The sequence below is a fragment of the Pleurodeles waltl genome, chromosome 3_1, assembly GCF_031143425.1.
Source record: "Pleurodeles waltl isolate 20211129_DDA chromosome 3_1, aPleWal1.hap1.20221129, whole genome shotgun sequence".
Taxonomy (NCBI): Eukaryota; Metazoa; Chordata; class Amphibia; order Caudata; family Salamandridae; genus Pleurodeles; species Pleurodeles waltl.
This window is the reverse complement of record NC_090440.1, coordinates 433,429,511-433,441,838: the sequence shown is the minus strand read 5'-3', so window position 1 is coordinate 433,441,838 and position 12,328 is coordinate 433,429,511. Positions and strand designations below refer to the sequence as shown.

Below are 12,328 nucleotides of genomic sequence, written 5' to 3'. Positions count from 1 at the left end.
AGGAAGTCATGAAGGACCAAACTGGCAAAACATGACTGCCAAGGATGTAGTGCTTGGTAAACGTGTGCAGAAATTTCCGCCTGCTGCTTGGACATGTCCAGGACAGGTACCACGCGAGTTAACACAGTGGTCGCAGCCTTGGCTCTGGTGGGTAGACCCTGCAAGCCCTTGTGGGGCTGCTTCATGGCCAATGCGTAGCTGCTCTTAATGTAGAATAAAATCCATCAGGAAATGGTCTGTTTCTGCACAGTTTTCCCTTTCTCTGATCCAGCGAACCCAATGAAGAGTTGATTGTCCACCTGGTGCTCTCTGGTAAGCTCAATCAATCATAGATTTGTAGAGCACGGCTAATCACCCATAGGGTCTTAAGGCGCTGTTTGTGGGTGTGCTGCTCAGTCGGAGACCCAGGTCTTGAGGTCCTTCCTGAACTGCTTCACTGATGCGATTTGCTTGAGAGGTAGCGTGTTCCATGTCTGGGCTGTCAGGTAGGAGAAGGATCTTTCTCCTGCTGTGCTTTTTCGGATCTTGGGGACGGCTGCAATGGCGAACTGGGAGGAGCAGAGACGTCTGTTGGGTACATAGAAGGTGAGGTGGTGGTTGAGGTATGCCGGTCCTATGTTGTGCAGTGCCTTGTAGGTGTGGATCAGGAGTTTGTATGTGATGTGCTTGTTGACTGGGAGCCAGTGTAGGTGTCTGAGGTGGGAGGAGAAGCAGCTGTGTCAGGGGATGTCCAAGATGAGTCTGGCTGCTGCATTCTTGACTCTTTGTAGTCTTGATTGAAGTTTCTTGGTGATGCCGGCATAGAGTGCGTTGCCATAGTCCAGTTTGTTGGTTAGGAGTGCGTGGGTGACTGTCTTTCTCATGTCGGAGGGAATCCACTTGAAAATCTTCCGCAGGAGTCTGAGGGTGTGAAAGCATCACAAAGAGACGGCGTTGACTTGTTGGGTCATAGCGAGAGGAGTCCAGGAATGATCCCTAGGTTGCATGTGTGGTCCGCGGGGGCGTTGCCTTGAGCGGTGGGCCACCAGGAATTGCTCCAGGCAGAAGGGGGTGGAGCCAATTACGAGGATCTCGGTCTTGTCTGAGCCGAGCTTGAGGCAGCTGGCCTCCATCCAGGCGGCGACTGCTCTCATCCCGTTGTGGAATTTTCTCTTGGCCTTTGCACAGTCCTCGGACAGGGAGCGGATCAGTTGGGTGTTGTCAGCGGAGGATACTATGTTTAGCTGTGTTGGATGATCTTGGCAAGCGGGGCCATGTAGATGTTGAAAAGCGTTGGGCTGAATAAAGATCCTTTGGACACTCCACAGCATGGGTCTTTGGGTACTGATGTGAACGGCGGTAGTCGGATGCCATGTGTTCTTCCGGTGAGGAAGGACCTGATCCAATCCAGTGCTTTATCTCGGATGCCAGCGTGTCTGTTGCAGAGGTTGGAGTGGGAGACTTTGTCAAATGCAGCAAAGAGGTCGAGGAGGATGAGTGCAGCCGTGCCTCCGCAGTCCAGTATGATGCATCTCTCTCTCCTTGGTGAACCCACACTGATGCCAGTGTTAGATTTGCCAGTGCATGCACCCAAGGGGCACCTTAAAGGTGCCCCCAGACACCTTACCAGCCTCTGGTGTGGTCTCTGACCAGTTTCTGCCAGCCTGCCACTGGAGACGAGGTTGCAGCCTCCTAGGGGCTGAACTCAGCTGAGGAGACCACCGCTGCATCCACTTCTCCTACCAGAAACCAGTCACTCACCACCACCACACACACAACCCCCCCGATGCAATTGGAGCAAAATATCAATGGATCAACTGATCTCCACTCTCACCCGGGCCCCACCCCCTGGGACCCCGGACCCCAACACAACCACCAACAACCTGCATCGCTGGATAGAAGATTGCGCCCAACATCCTTGCACCGCTCCAAAAAAAAAAAAAAACACCTCCCACAAAATCAAGGCCAGCTGGTTCACCCCAGAACTACAGGAATTCAAACGGCTATGTCGCAGAATGGAAAAAACCTGGCACCTTGACCCTACCGACTTTCAAGGATGCCCTATGCAAACATCACCAACTGATCCGCACCACCAAAAGGATCCACTTCAAAAACCGCATCGACGCCAACGCTCACAACAGTAAAGAGCTCTTCGGCATCATCAATGAGCTGTCCACCCCCAGGACCTGCTCCAACGAACCCCCGCCATCACAGGAGTTCTGCAACTCACTGGCAACCCACTTCCGTCGAAAGATAGAAGAAATCCACAATAGCTTCAAACCCCAGTCCCACCAGCTGACTAAAAACACCCAAGAACCCAACACTCCAAGCAACACCCACCTCCTCCACACCTGGACCCCCATCAACATAGAGGACACCGCCACCACCATGGCCTCCATACACTCCAGATCACCATCGGACCCCTGCCCACACCATATCTTCAATAAGGCAAACATCATCATCGCCCCCCACCTCTGCAAAACCATCAACAGCTCCTTCGAGTCAGCCACCTTCCCAGAAAGATGGAAGCACGCAGAAATCAACGCGCTGCTGAAGAAACTAAAGGCAGACCCAGATGACCCCAAGAACTACCGGCCGATCTCCCTCCTCCCCTTTCCAGCCAAGGTCATCGAAAAAAACTTAAACAGCCAACTATCCCGGTTCCTGGAAGACTGCAAGGTACTCAACACCTCCCAATCCGGATTCCCCAGAAACCACAGCACCTAGACTGCACTCATTGCTGCCACAGACTACATTAGGACCATGCTCGACAAAGGAGAAACAGCAGCACTCATCCTCCTGGACCTCTCCGCAGCTTTCGACACAGTATGTCATCACACTCTTCGCACACGCCTCCACAAGACTGGAATCCGCGACAAGGCACTCGACTGGATCTCGTCATTTCTCTCAGACAGAACCCAGAGAGTCCGCCTCCCACCGTTCCTGTCAGAAGCCTCCAGAATCATCTGTGGCGTTCCCCAAGGATCTTCGCTCAGCCCCACTCTCTTCAACGGTTACATGGTCCCCCTCGCCAACATTGCACGAACCCACCACATCAACATGGTTTCCTTCGCAGACGACACTCAGCTCATCCTCTCCCTCACGAAAGACCCTACAACTACAGGGATGTGGAATTCCTATCGCCCGACGCCCGGGACATCTTGTTTGGGGTCAAGGGCAACAAGTTTTTATGTTTACTTTGTCCTTGGGACAAGTAGGCCCAACCCTCTGCAGCACAAACCTTTTGGCTGCCTGTTTACAGAAAGTGGAACTGTCTGCAGTTGAGGTAATGTGTTTCCAAAAGATAATGCTGTTCAAACTTGTATTTATGGTTCATTATTTGAAAGCCTTCATTATTAGGGTGAGTGCTGTAAATAAATGTTTTAAGGTCACACTTCACTACTGACGTTGGTTCCAGTACAAAAAAAAAATGTGTATACACAGGTTTGAAAAGTTTAGGCTATGAGGCTAAGTATAATGCTCCCAGAATGCTCTCTGATTAGATGCAAATGAAGTGTCATTTAGTAAAATGTTTTGATGCATGCTAGTATTTCCCAAAAATATTTTGTAGTGGAAAATCAGTGTAACCATTTTCAACACGATTATGGGAAGCATGAAAATAAACAAACACTGACAAAGCCAACTGATCTGACATATTTTTTATAAGTCTTTTAGTTTCATCAATGCGTGTCTTGTTTATATATGGCTTTTGTAACACTTTATTGTTGTGGGAGCTACCAGGCCCTCAACATTGTAACAAACACTGGCAAAAAAAAAAAAAAAAACGTTTTTGAACTCGAAAAGCACACGTTGCCACCAGTGGCATAACAAAGGCCTGGTTACCGAATCGCAAAACGGGTTTGCGACTCGCAATTAGGAAGGGGTGTTCCCTTCCTAATTGTGACTCGCAGTGCAATGTAGGATTGTTTTGCGAACGCGGGCGCAAACCAATCGCAGTTTGCACCCATTTCAAATGGGTGCTAACACTTTCGCAAAAGGGAAGGGGTCCCCATGGGACCCCTCCCCCATTGTGAATGCCACTGCGGACCACTGCCTGCTCTGAAAAAATGAAATGAAAACGTTTAATTTTTCGTTTTTGTAATGCATCTCGTTTTCCTTTAAGGAAAACGGGCTGCATTACAAAAAAAAAACCTGCTTTCCTACACTCGGATTTGCGACTCGCAAATTGCGAGTCGCAAATCTGAACCTACCTACAAGTGGCCCCAAATTCTTAAAGAAAGTCACAAAAGTGCACCCATGGTATATGTCGTACCCCTATAAAATATTTGTGAACTGTATTTTAGCATGTGTAAATACACATGTGTAGATTTGCTCATGTGAAAATCTATTGAGCAGTTGCAAGTTTATTTTCCCTCCTGCCACTTTCTTCCCAACCCTGGAAGAAGTTCTAATTCTGCCATTGTCAGGAGTAAATGTCCAACCTTTCTTATTATGGGAAAATATTAGAGAGAAGTTGGTGAAAATCTTTAAAACATGCAGGTTAGTAGGTTTGCAGACTCAAAGCCATTCCAGCCCTGGAACTATTGCTTACTGCTTCCTCCAGCCCCAGTATGCAGATCTGCAGAAAGGTGGCAAAATAAGGAAATTGCTACAGTAGGGATTGAAACTGCAATTATTCAAGCCCTACTGTGGGAGTAGCCCTGACAATCAGAAAGGCTAATATCAGAGCTCTTACATAATGAGATTGCTGCCATAATTTGGCGCCACACTACATGGCACCAAAGGGACAAGTAGATCTTTTTACAGGACAAGTGGATTTGAGAAGCAACCTGTCCCCTGGACAAGTAGATATTTTAATAAATTCCACACCCCTGAACTACAAAGAACAACCTCCACAACAGACTTCACGCCATAGCCAGCTGGATGGATGGGATCAAGCCACCTCAAGTTAAACACAGACAAGACACAAAATCCTCATCTTTGGCACCAACCCCTCAACTTGGAATGACTCCTGGTGGCCCACCTCACTAGGAACCGTGCCCTCACCCACCACCCATGCACGCAACCTAGGCTTCATCTTGGACTCCACACTCAGCATGACTAAGCAGGTCAATGCCATCTCCTCTTCCTGCTGCAACACTCTCCGCATGCTCCGCAAAATCTTCAAGTGGATTGCTGTCGAAACCAGGAAAACCGTCACCCACGGCCTGGTAAGCAGAGCCGATTGGACTACGGAAACGCCCTATATGCAGGAATAACAACCAAACTCCTAACAAAGCTGCAAAGAATCCAGAACGCATCCGCCCGCCTCATTATGGACATCCCACGCCGCAATCACATTTCCCCCCCCACCTCAGAGACCTTCACTGGCTACCAGTATCAAAGAGGATCACCTTTAAACTCCTCATCCACGCACACAAGGCCCTCCACGACACAGGCCCAGCATACCTCAACAGATTCACCCTTCCACACCCCCACCCGCAATCTTCTCTCCGCCAGCCTCGCCCTCCCCTCCATCCCCCGCACCACACCAGGAGGAAGATCCTTCTCTCACCTAGCCGCCAAGACCTGGAACTCCCTACCGCTCCACCTTCGCCAGACCCAAGACCTCTTGACATTCAGGAAACACCTCAAGACATGGCTCTATGACCAGTAGCTCCCCCTCCATCCCAGCGCCTTGAGACCCTAACGGGTGATTAGTGCGCTCTATAAATCCTTGATTGATTGATTAGGGGTAACCCTGTGCTGTCAGGAGGCCCAGAACAAAAGCTTGTCCAGGAAGAGGGTGCAAAAACCCCCTCCCACAGGACCTATTTATTAGCCTTCCTAAGGCGGCAAGCCTCGAACACCTCACGCTTTTGAAATGCGAATGTGGCTCCCATTACAGGAGAATAACAATACCGATCATGGAGCAAACTCAATTTGGATGACATAGAACCACAACTAACAGCCAATACAGATCTAGATACAATTAATTCTGTTCTAAAACTTTATGAGTGGCTACAGGAAGCTTTTGACATCCTAATACCACTCAGAAAAACTAAACACAACAAAAGAAAACCAACACCTTGGAGAAACACAGAACTTAAAAAGATAAAGCAACAAATCAAAGTTGCAGTGGACCTCGCTCAAAACAGACATCAGTCAAGGCAAACCTGTATCTTCACAAACTTAACAGAATATACAAATCATCAAAAAAGCTAAAAAAAAGTACTACTCCGACAGAATTCAATATGCTAAATCTACAACCAAGGAATTTTATAAAATTCTAAATGAATTTCAAAAACCTACATGCACGGAAGGAAGTCACCCCACTACTCAAGATTTCACAAACAAACTGGCAACTCATTACACAATCAAGGCAGACACATTGGACTCCTATTTAAAACAGAAAAAAAACATCAGAACCAATCCCTTTCCTAAAATACCCTCTAAGAATAAACCAACCCAGCCTCTACAGTCCTTCCAACAAATATCCCAAGGTGAATTTATGGATTTAGTCAAAGCAAGTAGGCCTTCCAGTTGCCCTTCTGACCCTTGTCCACCACAAATCTTCAAGAACATTCTTTTATCTACTTCTGCTGTCACACCTGTAAGAAGAATCATCAACAACTCTTTAACTACAGGAACTTTTCCTGTAGACCTGAAAAAGGCATACATACAACCGTTATTAAAGAAAACAAACCTAGACCCGCAGCACCACAACAACTACAGACCAATCACAAATGGACCTTTCCTGGGCAAACTGATAGAGAGAGCAGCATTCGCCCAGATGTCACAATTCACTGAAGACAATTCTATACTTTCAGACTTCCAAACAGGATCCCACCCAGGAAGAGGAACTGAATCGGCACTTATAGCAATCTGGGATGATCTTAAAAACACAGTCGACTGCAATGGAGTTGCTGTACTACTTCTCTTGGACCTCTCGGCTGCCTTTGATACGGTTGACCATGACACCCTAATTCAAAGACTCCACGAAGCCGGTATACAAGGGACTACTCTCGACTGGATTACATCCTAGCTTAAAAAAAGATCTAATATCATCTATTTGCCCACCTTCTTGTCCAAACCCTACCTCACTAAAGAAGGGGTCCCCCAAGGATCAATCATTTTGCTGTTGCTTTTCAACATCTACATGATATCATTACCAGAACTGATCAATGATTTTCATCTCACATGCTACAACGATGCAGATGCAGAAATCTTCAGTTGCCTCAGAGCCGTTGATCAGTGGATGACCTGCAGCCATCTCAAACTAAATACCTAAAAAACAGAAATACTCATATGTGGTTACTGTAAACGTTATGACCCACTGTGCACCTGGCCTGACGATCTCAGACCACCTCCTCAATCATCCAAGGAAGTTAAAAACCTTGGAATCACCATGGACTCCAAGTTAACTATGAACGCCCAAGTGGACAAATTAGCATGAACAAGCTTCATCACCTTGAAGACTATACGACACTTCTTCCCCTACCTCGGATTTCCACACAAGGTGCAAGCTACTATCTCACTTGTACTATCCGAACTGGATTATGCCAATGGCCTCTACAATGGATCATCTCTATTATGAAAAACTACTACGTATTCAGAACTCCGCAGCCAGGCTACTATTACATGTAAAGCCACAAGCCCACATCTCCCCTGCCTTGAGAGAACTACACTGGTTACCCGTTGCCAGAAGATGCACTTTCAAGCTGCTTTGTATCACCCACAAAGCTATACACGGAACAGGACCACTTTTTATCAGAAACAAAATAACCAAATACAGTCAACAAAGAAACCTCCGCTCAAGATTGGCACCCCGCCTTAGAACACCACCATAAAAGACAAAGACTATAGGTGGTACATCCTTCTCCGTTCAAGCAGACAAACTATGGAATTCATTACCCCCAACTATAAGAGCTACATATAACTTTTTTGTCTTCAGAAAACTACTCAAGAGTTGGCTCTTTCCTTCATAACCACCATATTCAAACAACTATGGACTGCATATGCCTATGTTAATGAATGTGTTTTCTGATTATGATCTTTAGAAAATATGTATCACTACTATGTCATAACAAACTACACACACACTCTTTAAACCTGTTTAAGTATATTTACTCATGGTTTTTAAATATGTATGTACATATGTGTGTGCATATATGTATGTATTCATATGTGTGTGTTTATTATATATATATATATACAGGGAGTGCAGAATTATTAGGCAAATGAGTATTTCGACCACATCATCCTCTTTATGCATGTTGTCTTACTCCAAGCTGTATAGGCTCGAAAGCCTACTACCAATTAAGCATATTAGGTGATGTGCATCTCTGTAATGAGAAGGGGTGTGGTCTAATGACATCAACACCCTATATCAGGTGTGCATAATTATTAGGCAACTTCCTTTCCTTTGGCAAAATGGGTCAAAAGAAGGACTTGACAGGCTCAGAAAAGTCAATAATAGTGAGATATCTTGCAGAGGGATGCAGCACTCTTAAAATTGCAAAGCTTCTGAAGCGTGATCATCGAACAATCAAGCGTTTCATTCAAAATAGTCAACAGGGTCGCAAGAAGCGTGTGGAAAAACCAAGGCGCAAATTAACTGCCCATGAACTGAGAAAAGTCAAGCGTGCAGCTGCCACGATGCCACTTGCCACCAGTTTGGCCATATTTCAGAGCTGCAACATCACTGGAGTGCCCAAAAGCACAAGGTGTGCAATACTCAGGGACATGGCCAAGGTAAGAAAGGCTGAAAGACGACCACCACTGAACAAGACACACAAGCTGAAACGTCAAGACTGGGCCAAGAAATATCTCAAGACTGATTTTCCTAAGGTTTTATGGACTGATGAAATGAGAGTGAGTCTTGATGGGCCAGATGGATGGACCCGTGGCTGGATTGGTAAAGGGCAGAGAGCTCCAGTTCCACTCAGACGCCAGCAAGGTGGAGGTGGAGTACTGGTTTGGGCTGGTATCATCAAAGATGAGCTTGTGGGGCCTTTTCGGGTTGAGGATGGAGTCAAGCTCAACTCCCAGTCCTACTGCCAGTTCCTGGAAGACACCTTCTTCAAGCAGTGGTACAGGAAGAAGTCTGCATCCTTCAAGAAAAACATGATTTTCATGCAGGACAATGCTCCATCACACGCGTCCAAGTACTCCACAGCGTGGCTGGCAAGAAAGGGTATAAAAGAAGGAAATCTAATGACATGGCCTCCTTGTTCACCTGATCTGAACCCCATTGAGAACCTGTGGTCCATCATCAAATGTGAGATTTACAAGGAGGGAAAACAGTACACCTCTCTGAACAGTGTCTGGGAGGCTGTGGTTGCTGCTGCACGCAATGTTGATGGTGAACAGATCAAAACACTGACAGAATCCATGGATGGCAGGCTTTTGAGTGTCCTTGCAAAGAAAGGTGGCTATATTGGTCACTGATTTGTTTTTGTTTTGTTTTTGAATGTCAGAAATGTATATTTGTGAATGTTGAGATGTTATATTGGTTTCACTGGTAATAATAAATAATTGAAATGGGTATATATTTTTTTTTGTTAAGTTGCCTAATAATTATGCACAGTAATAGTCACCTGCACACACAGATATCCCCCTAACATAGCTAAAACTAAAAACAAACTAAAAACTACTTCCAAAAATTTCAGCTTTGATATTAATGAGTTTTTTGGGTTCATTGAGAACATGGTTGTTGTTCAATAATAAAATTAATCCTCAAAAATACAACTTGCCTAATAATTCTGCACTCCCTGTATATATATCCGCTGCCCTATATGCTGCGGAACTCTGGGGCTCATACAGACAACTGGACACCCTTCAAACCAAAGAAAACAATTTCCTTAGACACATATCTAGACTAGGGAAGGGCATGCCGATGCTCCCCCTAAGATTAGACCTGGGTATAAATAGCATCAAAGATACAGCATACTTAAGGCCACTTCTATACTGGTTCGACTATGGAAAACGGAAGAACTCGAACCCTTTAGGACAGCAGTTAAAGATCTAATACCACCTTGTCATGGATGGGAAAAAGTTCGCTGGTTGAGGGAGTTGAAGGCAGCTTGGGTCAAACTGGGCTTACCCCATTATTGGGAGAATCCGGAGATGATTCCTGCTGATGCCAGATTGTTGGTCAAAGATCGATATTGGGGGAAAATCTATGAGGAATCCTTCGGCTCAAATGAGCCAGGTCGGCTGACAGCAGAGTTCCTGCTGGTCAAGCACGTACCTTTGCCTGAAAGTTTCCTGGATCTCCCTATACCAGCCCGTGCCCGTACTCTACTACTTCAGTTCAGATACGGAACATTAGCGATCAACAGCTTCACGGCTCGTTGGTCGTCCAATAGTCCTGTGTCTGACAAATGTACAAACTGTCATCTGTGCAAGGAAACTCCTGAGCATGTCCTATTTTTCTGTCCCTTGTATAAACACCCTAGAGGAAAGTGGATTATCCCTCTGTGTAAAGCACTGCTACTTCAAAACCGAACCAGTGCCTACAGATTATGTAAATATGACACTTCCATGCTGATAGTAAGCTCTGTTTCTAAATATCTGTCAGCAGCATGGACAATCCGCAGTAGGATTATCTCAGATCTTAATCCACTGGCTGAAGAACGGTCTAGTAGTTAGCGGACGTGGACTGCTACAATAGAAAGGGATCTTAAATATAACTATTAGTGCTGATCTATTGATGATATCAGATTGTATCTCCGTGTATGCTTCCCAGTGGGTTACCCCATCCAAAGTGATCCACAGTTCCCCAGTATATATTATTTAGTAAACGGCAAGACCTAATTCATTTGACCAATTTACTTAAGGGAAGAGGCCTATCCTAGGGTACCCTTTTCCACTGTCTGCCTTTTAACTTTTGTAAATAGGAACTACTCCACAAAGTTTTACGATCTATTTTATGTATAAACCTGTTTTAGAATAGTTTTATATGTATTATCAGAAAAGATTTGGTATATTACTTTTTATTCTAAATTGATTTGTATTATCTTAACACATAGCACTTTGCAAATGGTAAGATTTAGGTACCATTTTAAATGTCTTGTTTTAATTATTTATGAAATCTTCTATGAAGCACTATGAACTATTTTAGAACAGTTTTCTTTAAGCACATTTTGAAAGGACTTGGCATATCATTTGTTTCTCCTCGCAACCGTTCTGGTAAATGGTACTTCTTTGTCTGGGAAGTATAAACTGTGGAATTCTCATTTAACCTCTGGCCCGTTGGGATAAACAGTGTGCTAATTGCTAATGCTTCTTTTTTATGTGATGGTTTACAATCTATTTCTTTTTGTATGTATGGTTACTTTAATTTTTTTTTTTAAATGGCCTAAACTTAGGCCGAATAAACTATTGAGAGTGTGTGTGTGTGTGTGTGTGTGTGTGTGTGTGTGTGTGTGTGTGCTGTGTTCTGTGCTGTGTTCTGTGCTGTGTTCTGTGCTGTGCTTGGCATGTTCGTGGGTCATTGCATGGCTCCTGGGTGGGTTGTTATACTTATACTAGATATCTATGAATCCCTGCTCTCATCTTACATCACCCTTATCTACCCATCACAATATGTCATGTCTCTATCAATCTATCCTCCATTCCCACTCTGACTCATCCCAAATCCATTATAATACTTTCATCTCCTAAATAACTCTGCCTAAGCTCTTCCCTCCGCTTCCACATATAACACACCAAACCTCACTTTACTACCATGACCTCCCAAACAACCCTACTAAATTCACCCTCATTTATCTCACCCTGCTACTATGGTCTCCCTAACCCCTTCCACAGACTCTTCCCTCCTCCTTCCTCCTTTACTCATCCCAAGCCTAAATCCTATTACCATATACTTCCAATTAACACTTCTGGATTCTTTCCTCCTCCACCCCTCCATTACTCCAGTCAATCTAACTAACAAACTCTCATATCCGCGGCTCAAATTAATCCTTAATACTAAAACTGTACTCATGTTTCCCTATACTAATCCATCACTAATTCTTGTTGGGTTCCGGAGTGGCGTGCTATCCGCAGAAAAGCGATTCAACGCCTCTTCAGGGGTAGGAAATGCTATATAAATACTATTACAATACAGTATGTCTTTGGTGGCTGCTAACATTGCAGTTCCAGTGCTGTGGTTGCTTCTGAATCTGGATTTGGATGGGTCCAGGATATGGTGTGTCTCGAGGCATTTTAATGAGTTGCTGGTTGACGGCCTTCTCAGAGAAATAGGTCTAGAGTTCTCCAGCTCCCTAGAGTCGGTGGTGGGTTTCTTCAGTAGCGGGTTGATTTTGGCGTGCTTCCAGTCTGAGGGGAAGGCAGCGGTCTCGAAGGATTGGTTGATAGTTCAGCAGAGCTCCGGTGCTATGGTGGTGCTGGCCAGGTTGAAGAT

The 12,328-nt window shown here is 45.1% G+C and overlaps 1 protein-coding gene across 2 annotated transcripts in view; it reads right to left on the bottom strand.

Annotated features, from left to right (window-relative positions):
* The window catches only part of TICRR (TOPBP1 interacting checkpoint and replication regulator), a 472,392-nt gene that overhangs the window by 390,148 nt on the left and 69,916 nt on the right, over positions 1 to 12,328 (bottom strand). The gene's annotated exons all lie outside the window — the stretch shown is intronic.